General features: G+C 35.6%; 1 pseudogene; it reads right to left on the bottom strand.

Moving 5' to 3' along the window:
* Positions 1-626: 626 nt before the first annotated feature.
* On the bottom strand, positions 627-1,543 carry LOC143661165 (double homeobox protein B-like; annotated as a pseudogene).
* Positions 1,544-11,545: the final 10,002 nt, after the last annotated feature.

Here is an 11,545-nt window from a genome sequence, read left to right as displayed (position 1 = left end):
AGTTTGACCTCCCATCCTGCCAAAGTCAAGAAATGCAGATAATTTTCTCTAAGATCTGTTCTCTTCTCTTGTGTTCTATGACTGCTCTTGGTTTGTCCAGGATGCTGACAGCATGATGATTATAGGGAGAAAGTCAGATTTGTCATGAAAATGCTTTTACACCAAGGATTCAGTGAACATATGCATTACCTGGTGCTTGTGATGCTTCTAGAATCAGGATGGAGCTTCCAACAGATCCCTCACTCCAGGAAATGAGAAGAGAAGGTGACCACTGCCCACAGTTCAGAGCAAAAGCCTCCAGTTGGGTTCCAAAGTTGGTTATTCTTCCTAAATTAATCTTGTTCCCAAGCATGATGTCCTCATTGTCCATCAATTTTAAATCTTTCAGATTCTGCATTGAAGGAAAGGAGGCTTGGCCCAGGGTCATGGGAAGGACACTTGCCTTCTCCTAAAGCTGAGCCCCTGGTGAACTTGGCAGCATGTGGACCAGCATTGAAATTATTCCTGAATTCCACTGAGAGGTGGTTGGAGTTTGGAAGGTCCTCTTCCTGAGCATCTGGGTTTAGTAGAGATTGTACTTCAAACCGAAAATCTGTAGATGAGTTAATCCCAAAGCTTTGAGGTGTCTATGTACTGCTGGTGTAGTAGGTCAAGCAGATGATACGGCTGCTGAGCTGATTGGGCCACAGGTCTGTGTCAATGTGTTTGGACAGCTCCAGTGTCCCTTTGGGAGGTTCCCATTCTACAATCGGAGCCAGTCACCCCTCATCCTACTACCACATAATATAAGGTATGTTAGGTTCCTGGACTTTTTCAAACCCAGATAAGGCTAAGAAGAGTCCTTTAACAGCAATACTTCCATGCCAGTGTTCTCATTATGATCCTGGCATTTCCCTTGGCATTGGAGCCAGAAGGAAGTCTGTGTATCTGAGATGTCCCTTCCCAGAGTCAGTGGAATTGCCAAGTGATTCGTAGGAGTCAGGGGTTGTCAGAGTTCTCTCCTTCCTGCACAACCTGGTTGGGCTGAACCATCAAGACACCTTGAACCCGACACCCACAGTCCCCACCTGAGTGCCAAGGAACAAAAGACACAGGCTTTGGTGGAAGAGAAAATGATAAACGTTTGGTTCTTGCCAAAGGAATTCAGGGGAAGGAAATAAAGAGAGCTGCTTGTGAGAGTGGACATGTGCATTTGGTGCTGCTGAAGAGTCAGATCTGGCCTCCTATTTGGGCTATCTCTCAAGGAATTTATGGATTATCTTTTGCTTTTCTTTGAGTGCTGATTACTTGTGTTCAAAAGCTTTATAAAATTCTCTGTTGTGGAATCCAGTTGGTTTAGCCAGTTCTTCTCTGGTAGCAGTATTAGGGATTGCTTTCTCTCAGAGACTTGGCCTGGGATACTTGTTTGAGATCTCATGGTGGGCATCTGGAGTCTTCTGGCTTCTTTTGGCAGGTTTTCTTGAGTGAAAGGCTGAGGCTTGCCCTATTCCTGGTTTCATCCTTTTTGTAAGGAGCATCCAAACCCCAGTCTTCTCTGTTTCATTCTGTAGGTTGTGAACCACATCTCAATGTTATACTCCTGAATTATTCTGTATTTATTAAGGAAAGTATCAGGAAAGAAGACTGAGGAGGCTAAGAGAGTTTGTAGACTGAGCCTTGATAATGTTTTTTTTTCCCCTTAAATCTGCTGTCACTTGTGCAACAGAAGCACCTCCATTCACCTAGTTAACTAAGGATAAAACCTGGAATCAACCTCACCTCTTCCCTTTATTTATTTATTATCTATAACTAATGATTAGTAGAAATTTTTCTGTGGTAGGTATTTAGTGAGACTTGAAGGACTGCTTTAGACCTCCAGGGATATAATAAATCTTGTGAATTTCAAGAAAAATGCATTTTTTTCCCAGAAGGCTGTCCTAGCCTCTTTAATTTTCTCCAAATCTAGCTGGTCCTGTATAGAAGGCTTGTTCTATTCTCCTCTATTCTTGAAGCTTTTTGAGCACATCTGTCATGATGCATTCAGTAGAATGTTGGTTTATTATTCTGAATCTCCCAATAGATTATAGTTGGCATGTAGTAAAAACTTGTGTATCTGCATTCCTAGCTCTTAGTGTAGTGCCATGAACATTGACAAAGCTGGATTAAGGTTTCCTAGTTGATTGTTGGTTACCATTTTGTTGCTGGAATGATAGGGAATGGGGAGTCTGGTCCAGTCAGAGGCACCAAATGAGCAATATGTGCAGGTTAAGAGTTACCATTACATATGGCAGTGAGATTATCTCACAATGAGAATTTTTCCCCACAGAATACAGTAAGCTCTGCTCTATAAAATGATTGATTTTGTTAAAAAACTGTTGCAATCATTTTGATCAAACTCATTGAAAATCTATTAGTGCTTGGGAGTAATGTATAAGATGTGTAGGGTGTATTTGTAATTTGAGTTCTCCCTAACGTGCTATTGATGCCTTGGTATGATAAGCCACAAATATGCCTTAATACCACATCTTTCAGTCTCAGAATAAAATGAGATTCTTATTTTCTTTGTTAAATGGTACTCCTTTAGTTGAAATGGAAAGCAACCAAATCAAACCACCTAGGTAAATTTACTAGAAGGATACTGAATTTTCTCTTACAGTAAAAAAAAAATGGTTTGGGCATAATTAAGTCTCAGGAAAGTTGGAACCAATTGTTTAAATGCTTTCAGGTCCCTCTTCTATCTTAGATTTATTTTTTCCTACTGTGGCATGAACTCGCCATTGTGGAAAGTGGGGCTGCTGAGAGCTTTCTAGTGACCCTTCCTTTTCTTTTCTTCCTCTCCTTTCTATTTTCTTTGTTTCTTTACCAAATACTTTTTCAACATTTACTATTTGCCAGACATTATTCTAGATGTTGGAAATATGATATTAAAATTATTCCTAATCTGGTAAATCTTATAATCCATTGGAAGAATAAAATAATGAATCAGTGAGCTAAGAGATAATTACATAGAAACAAACTGAGAGACTATATTATCTGTAGACCAGCCCTATAATAAATACTAAAAGGAGATGTTGAGCCTGAAATGAAAAGACATTAGACAATAACTTAAAGCTGCATGAAAAAACACTGGTGGCATTAGTTTCCTGGCTGCTAAAACAAATACCATACAATGAGTAGGCTTAAACAACAGTAATTTGTTGGCTCATGTCTTCAGAAGTTAGCATTATTGCTTCCTTCCAAGGTTGTCATCTTCTGGATGGTTGGCAGTCTTTGGGGTTCCTTGGTTTTTCCATCACATGAAAATGTACATGGTGGCATCTTCTTTCTTTTCTGGGTTCCACTGACTTCCAGCTTCTGGCTGTTCTTCATAGATTCTCCTTCTGTGTACAATTTCTTCTGCTTATAAGGACAATGGCCATATTGGATTATGGCCCACCCTCATTCAATTGGGCATATCTTAACTAATAATATCTTCAAAGGTTTTATTTACACATGAATTCACACCTACAGAACCAAGGATTGAGACCTGATAACACCTTTTATGGGGGCAGATGCAATCCCCAACACTAGTGATGGTAACGACATAGATAAATAAAAAGTTGACGATATCGTATTTTGTGACTCCTTTCTTTCATATATGATTTAAAAGACAAATGCATAAAACATTATATCCCTGGCTACATAATGTACAGAGTTTAATTTGTGATGGCAATAACACAAAGGAGAAGGGACAAGTTTGTATAGGAGCTGGGGTTTTGTATATTATTGAAACTATATTGGTATTAATTGCAAGTAGATAGTTATAAAGTTACCCCCTAAGGTAACCACTAGAAAAATAATGAAAAAATGCAGAAAAGGAAATAAGAAGGAAATCAAAATGATACATCAGAATAAATAAATTAAACACAAAAAATAAAGTAATGGCAACACTGAGGTACAACAAAGAAGTAAGTTTAGAGACAACATGTAGCAAAATTTTTAAAAATGTAAATGGGATACACATTCCAGTTAAAATCCAGAGACTGTAAGAATAGATTAAAAAACAAAACAAAACATGATATTATTGCATATTTTATACAACAAACTCACTTTAGATTTAAAGACACAAGTAGGTTAAAAATGAAAATATAGAAGAAGATACTCCTTGCAAATAGTAACCAAAAGAGAACTGGGGTACAAAATATCAGACAAAATAGACTCTAAGTAAAAAATAATTAGAAGAGACAAAAAGGACATCATACATTGATCAAAGGGAAATCCATCAAAAGAATATAACAATTGCAAACATATATGTACCTGACAATAGAGCCCCAGAATATATGAAGAACACATTGACAGAAATGAAGGGAGAAACAGAGTTCTAAAATAATATTTGGAGGTTTTGATATGCCACTTTCAATTATGAACAGAGCACTATACTGGAAATCCATAAGAAAATCAAGGATTTGAAAAAACACTACAAACTAGCTAGGCCTACCAAACATAGAGAATCACTCAAAAACAACATAATGCACATTATTCTTAAGTGAACGTGGACTTTTTTTCAGGCTAGACTATATGGTAGGCCCTAAAACAAGTATCTATAAATTTAAGGAGATGGATATCGTTTAAAGAATATTTTCTCATGAAAACAGAATGAAACTAAGAATCAATGATGGAAGCAAAACTGGAAAATTCACAAAAATGTGAAAATTAAACCACATTCTTAAGCTACACAGTGGTTCAAAGGAGAAATCACAGGATAAATTAAATACTTTCAGACAAATGACCATAAAAACACAGCATACCAAGCTTATGGGATGCAACTAAACAGTTCTCAGAGAGAAATTTGTAACTCTAACTGCCTACATTTTTAAAAAGTAAGCTCTCAAATCATAATCTTATGACTTAAGAACTAGAAAAAGAAGATCAAAAGTAAGATAAAACCAGTAGAAAGAAAGACATAATGAAGATAAAAACAGAAGTAAGACAAATGAAATAGAAAAAGATAGAATGAATAAAATAAAAAATTTGATTCTTGGAAAAGATCAACAAAATTGACAAAACCTGAGAACACTTAAATTACTAAAATATAAAGCAAAAGTAGAATGTTACTATTGACCTTACAGAAATAAGTAGAATGGTAATATAACAATAACTGTACACTAAATGTATATATTAGATAATGGGTAAATTCTAAAAATCATGCAAATTACCAAAACTGACTCCAGAAGAAACAGAAAATTGGAATAGGCCTATAACAAATAAAGAAGTCGACTTATTAATAAAATAAAAACGTCACAATTAAGTTTGAGTCCAGATGGCTTTAATGGTCAATTCTACCAGTCAAAAGAAATTAACACCAATACTTCTCAAATTCTTCTAAAGAATTGGAAAAGAGGAAATGTTTCCTAACTCATTTCACGAGACTGCCATTAATTTGGTACAAAAGCCAGAGTAAGAGATAAAAAGAAAAGAAAACCACAGACCAATAGACTTCATGAATATAGATGCAAATTTCCTTAATTAAATGGTAACAAGCCAAATCCAGCATCATATTAAAAAGATTGCACACTTTGACCAAATAGGATTTATCACAGGCATGCTAGTGTAACTCAACATATGAAAATCAATCATTGTAATATACCATATTAATACAATGAAGAAAAAAACCTACATGATTATTTCAATTGATCCAGAAAAAAATCTAACACTCTTTCATGATAAAACATACACACACAAATAAACACACCCATGTACACACACTCAGAAAACTAGAAATAAAAGGGAATTTCTTCAACATGATTAATGAAACTTATGCAAGACCCACAGTTAACATCATAATCAACTATGAAAAATTAAAAGATTTCTCCTTGAGACCAGGAACAAAGCAAGGATGCTGCTTTCACCACCGCTATTCAGAATTGTACTAGAAGTTCTAGCCTGAGCAATTTGGCAAGAAAAAAAAGGCATTCAAATTAGCAGAAAGAAGTAAAACTATGTCAAACCATAAATGGCATGATCTTTTATAGAGAAAACCCAAAAGAATCCACAATAATACTATTAGAGGAAATAAATAAATTCATCAAGGTGGCAGAATGCATGACAAACATACAAAATCTATTATATGTCTACAAATTAGTGATTAACAATCCAGAAATGAAGCTAAGAAAAAAATTACATTTACCACAGCATAAAAAAATAAAATGCTTAGAATAAATTTAATGAAGAATGTGAAACAATTGTACATTGAAATGAGTAAAACATGGCTGAAAGAATCTAAAGGAGACCTAAATATAGAGAAAAACATCCCACATTCATGGACTGAAAGATATTATTGCTAAGATGACAATGTCTCCCAAAAGGGACTACAGATTCAATGCAATCTTTATAAAAATTCCAATGGCTTTTTTTCAGAAATGAAAAAAGTCATCCTCAAATTAATATGGAATTTTAAGGGACTCTGAATAGTCAAATTAATCTCAAAAACAAAGAACAAGGGGTGCATGGCTGATTCAGTGATAGAATGCTCGCCTTCCATGCAGTAGATTCAGGTTTGATTCCTGGACCAGGCACCGCCCACTCCCCCCACCCCCACACCCCAAAAAAAGAAAGAACAATGTAGGACTCATACTTAATAATTTAAAACTTACTACAAAGCTACAATAAGCAAAATACTGTTGTACTGGAATAAAGATAGATTAATAGGCTAACGGAGCAGCACTAGAAATAAACCCATTTCTCTATGGTCTATTAATTTTTGAGAAAGGTGACAAGCTAAATCAATGGGGAAAGAATAGTCTCTTCCATAAATGGTGCAGAGACAACTGGATATCCACATTCAAAAGCATGAAGTTGTACCCTGTTTTAACTTCCTAGCTGCTAAAATAAATACCATATAATGGGTTGGTTTAACAACAAAAATTCATTGGCTCATGGTTTCAGAGGCTAGAAAGTTTGTTTCCTTTTGGGATCTTCTAATTGGCTGGCAATTTTTGGGTTCCTTCACATTTCCATCATAAGGCAATGTGCATGGTACAGTTTTCTCCTTTTCTTTTTGGGTCTTGAAATTCAGCTTCTGGATGTTCCTTATGGCTTCTCTCTCTGCGGCCTTCTCTATAAGACTTCCAGTAATAGGATTAAGACTGGTCCTGATTTGGTTGGAACACACCTTAATTGAAGTAACCTTATTAAAAGATTCTATTTATAAAGGGCTCATACAGGAATGGATTAAGATTAAAAACATATTTTTTTTCTGGGCTGCACAACTCTAAGCTACCACATATCCCTAACTCACACAATATACACAAATTTAATCAAAATGGAACAATGACCTAAATAGAAGAGCTAAAGCCATAAAACTCTTAAATGCAAACATAGGGCTAAATTTTCATGACTGTGGATTTAGCAAAGTATTCTTAGATAGGATACCCAGAGTACAAGATACAAAAGAGGAAACAAAATTAAAAACTTTTATTCATCAAAGGACATCATAAAAATGAAAACAAAACCTCTAGAATGGGAGAAAATATTTACATGTCATATCTGATGTGTCTGCTATACAGAATAGCAAAGAGCTCCTACAACTTCAACAGCACAAAGATAAACAACTCAATTTAAAAATGAGGAGAGAACTTGAAATTGAAATTTTTTCCAAAGAAAATGTACAAATAGTCAACAAGCATATGAGAAGATGCTCAACATAATCAGTATTTTTGGAAATGCAAAACCAAACCACAGTGAAATACCACCTCATGCCCACTGGGGTGACCACGATAAGAAAACAAACAGGAAAATAAATCTTTGGAAAAACTGTGGCGGAATTGGAACCCTAGTACATTGCTGGTGGAAATGTAAGTAGTTCAGCCACTGTGGATAACATTTTGGCAATTTTCTTAAAAATTTAAATATAAAATTCCCATATGTCTCAGCCGTTCTATTCCTGGGTGTATACAAAAGAATGGAAAATGACTATTCAAACAAATATTTGTACATGAGTGTTCGCAAGTGCCAAGAGGTAGAAAAATCCCAGATATCTGTCTAAAGATATATGGATAAACAATTGTGGTATATACATACAATAGGATATCATTTGGCCATAAAAAAAGGAATGGAGTACTTATATATGCTACAACATGGATGAAATTCAAAAACATTATGTTAACTGAAGGGAACCAGAAAGAAAAGGTAACATATTGTATGATTTCACTTATTTGAAATACCCTATATTGAAAAATCCTTGGAAGCAGGAAACATCAGTGATTGGCAGTCTATAAGAGAGAGGAAGAAATGTGAGTGACTGAGGAATCACTCCTTTGGGAGTGATGAAAATGCTTTGGAAATAGATAGAGGTGATGGTTGTACAACACTGGGAATGTACTAAATGACAATGAAATTTTACACTTCCAAATGACCAATTTTATGCTTCAAATAAAAACATAAAAAACTGAAAATGTAAAAGAATAACAAAAAATGATAATTTCCATATAGGAAACCGTGTTCTAATTTAGAGAACAGTGAACTACAGATTACCATGTAAGTCATCTCTAATTGGACATTTATTTGTTCTAAAAATGATTTGATGTTTTCAAATTGAAAGTCATTAGTGTCTGGTGTTACAAGTAAAATAAAACAGTTCATTGAGGGTAAGCAATAATAAGGAGACTACTGCAGGAATAAGATGAAAGAAAACAAAGGGGTTGGCAGTGGTGACAAAATGAAGTTAATAAGTTGGCATACATAGTTGGGATGTAGCATTGACAGTAATTCCTGATGGATTGGTTAGCAATTCCTAGGGTGGTAGGGAAGAGAGAGTAATCAAAGATTATCCTTAGATTTACTGCTTGAGCATCTGATACACAAGAAGCTATTTTTTAAGAGCTGGAATGGATGGGAAAAGAACAAGTGTCTGAGGAGGAACTAAAACTCCCTAAAATGGATTGGTTTTGAGACATCAGTGAGAAACTTGATACCTCTAAGTGACAAGATAGATTAAGGAGACTGCTGTATACCTTAGAGTGGGGAGCGGGTACAGGATGGTAGCCATACCCAGAGATGAAATAGATCACCTAAGGACAGAATGGGGATGAAAAGAAGCCCAAGACCAAGCTCTCAAGAAGGTGCAAGAGGAAGAGATAGCAAATAAGACTGGGGTGGTGGTGGGAGAAGCAGTTAGAGAAGCAATTGGAAAATCGGACAATGACCTCAGTATCACTTTCAGAGTTGGACTCTTTTAATGCTTTCACTGGTTCCAAGCTCAAATATCCTAGAAAAGGGCTCTGATTAGCCCATCATAGGATTGATGACTTTCCTGGTATGTTTGTGATGTTTCTAGATAAGAGGATGTTTTTGTAAACATCACAATCTTTTTCTATTGCACATTAGAATCTAGCTGTCTCCTTTTGCTTTGCCTTTGGGCTACCTTCTCTTGGTGCTGACTAGGAGATTGCATATTCCAAAGGAAATAATACAGATGTTGGGGTCAGAAATGCCCTTACTATAAATACAGTCTCTATCACTGATTGTCCATTGGATGGGCATTTTCTCTTCTTATTTCATCTTCAGGTTTTGCATCTATAAACTGGGATTACATTTTGTTTCAGATAACAGAAGCCTCATTATATATCTTAAATGAGATGAACATTTATTTCTTATCACGTGTAAAGATATTCTGAGGTAGGAGATCAAAGTCTGTTATGTGACTTCAAAAAAATGCCTGAGATCGGGAACCACTTCATCTACTACTCTGACATAATTAGGATGTACTGCATGCCATCAGGATCCAACCAACTCACCCGTATTCCGCCCAGGAGGATGGAAGAAAAGTGTACAGAAAATACATCACTATCTTTCAGGATGTTTTTAAGAAGCTGTCGCATCACACTTTCACTTATATTTCATTGGCTAGAACTTAGTGATATGATCATGCCTACTTGCAAAGGAAGCCTGGGAAATGTGCTCTTTACTCTTGTGACCATATAAATAGTGAAAATTAAGAGGTTATTTTTTTTTAACTAAAAACAAAAAAGAAAACAAATTTAGGAAAGTGTTTAGCTCATAGCATGATTAGTATTAAACCCTGCCAATTCACTCCTATTTTCCCTCAGTCATGTGTTCTTCTACCGCTTGGATTCAAGTATCATGTTGCATTAAATATGTCATGATTCTTGGTTTCTATATCCTTTGTCGAATTGGTGCTGTGCTTCTTTGTTTATATAAAATGCAACTAAATAGTTAAGTAGTTATTGCAATAGACTGAAATTTGGCTGAGTGAATTTCAAACTTCACATGCCATATGAAGAAGTCAAATATTTAAATTTTAGGAAGAGTTATAAGAACTTCGAAAAGAAGTGTAGACAAGAGAGATCAGCAGCAGGCCTGTCCCTAGCCTGTGCCGTGCAAGTTCAGTTTATCTTTGGTATCATCAAACTTGCTTTAAACTCCCACTGATACCACCTCCCTGCAGACACACTTTTACCTATTTTCCTTCTACCAAAACCTGGGAAACCTTACATGGTTCCTCTTCCAAAAATGTCTTTCTTTGTTTCAGAAACACTAAGTAAATACATAATGGAGAATAGTTTAAAGCTATTGGTTTCTAGATAGATCGAGCTTTAAATAAGGGTGTATGACCATATGTATAGAACTCCAGGAACAGTGGCGTGTAGGAATTGACAACACTTATAATCTAGTCATGGAAACTGCTCCTTCTATGTCAAAGCCAGGCTTAGGAAGCTGTCAGGGGAAGACCTTGGGCAGAGAACTTTCTCTCCTTAGGTTTGAGTTTCCCCACGTGTCATTAAACTAAAGGGTTGGACTCAATACCGTCAATTTCATACTCTAGGGGGTCTCCATTCTCATTGCATTCTATGGAGCATCCTGTTGTGACAGCATATAAAGCCAGGTAAATGGTATCTCTGGAATTTGGCAACCTAGTGGTCCTAGTAATATCTAAGCCCTTTTTCAGTTCCCAAAATTCTGACTTCCAGAGTCTCTAAAAGCTTTCTACTGACTTTTATCCTAAAACTTTTTTTTTTGCAGGGGCTGGAAGAGTGGTGACAACTGTAAGACATGTTATGGATAATGGGTTTGCACAGCTTGAGCCAAAGGTGTATTGTATAGTGGTAATATTCAGTCCCTGGTACACATTAGGCCCAGTTCTTTCTTCTCCCTTCCAAGAAAGCACATCATAAAGTAAATAGAAGAGAGTGACTTTGTTCTGTGGTTACCTTTATATTTGTTTTAATTTATACAAAAAAGAAATAATCTATAAACAAGTGTTTTATATATGTTTCATTACAATTACTTACAGCTCACTTTATTTTGGTTTTGAAACTAATCTAGAACATGAGCAACAGATTATATAATATTTAAAAAAATCTGGTCAAAGTAGGCATCCACCTGTTACACAAAATAGGGAGCGGTATACAATTCATAAACCTGAGATTTAAATGCATTTTATATTTTGCTTCTGCATGTTTGCCTGTTGACTTTGTAAATTAAACCATGTACTATGCAAATAATGGTTAGGGATTGCAGAAAAAATGCTGAAACTTGCTCAATTAAACAAAATGTTGAAGTTTATCAT

This window comes from Tamandua tetradactyla, chromosome 17 (assembly GCF_023851605.1).
Source record: "Tamandua tetradactyla isolate mTamTet1 chromosome 17, mTamTet1.pri, whole genome shotgun sequence".
Taxonomy (NCBI): Eukaryota; Metazoa; Chordata; class Mammalia; order Pilosa; family Myrmecophagidae; genus Tamandua; species Tamandua tetradactyla.
The sequence above is the reverse complement of the archived record's forward strand: the minus strand, read 5'-3'. Positions and strand labels throughout refer to the sequence as shown.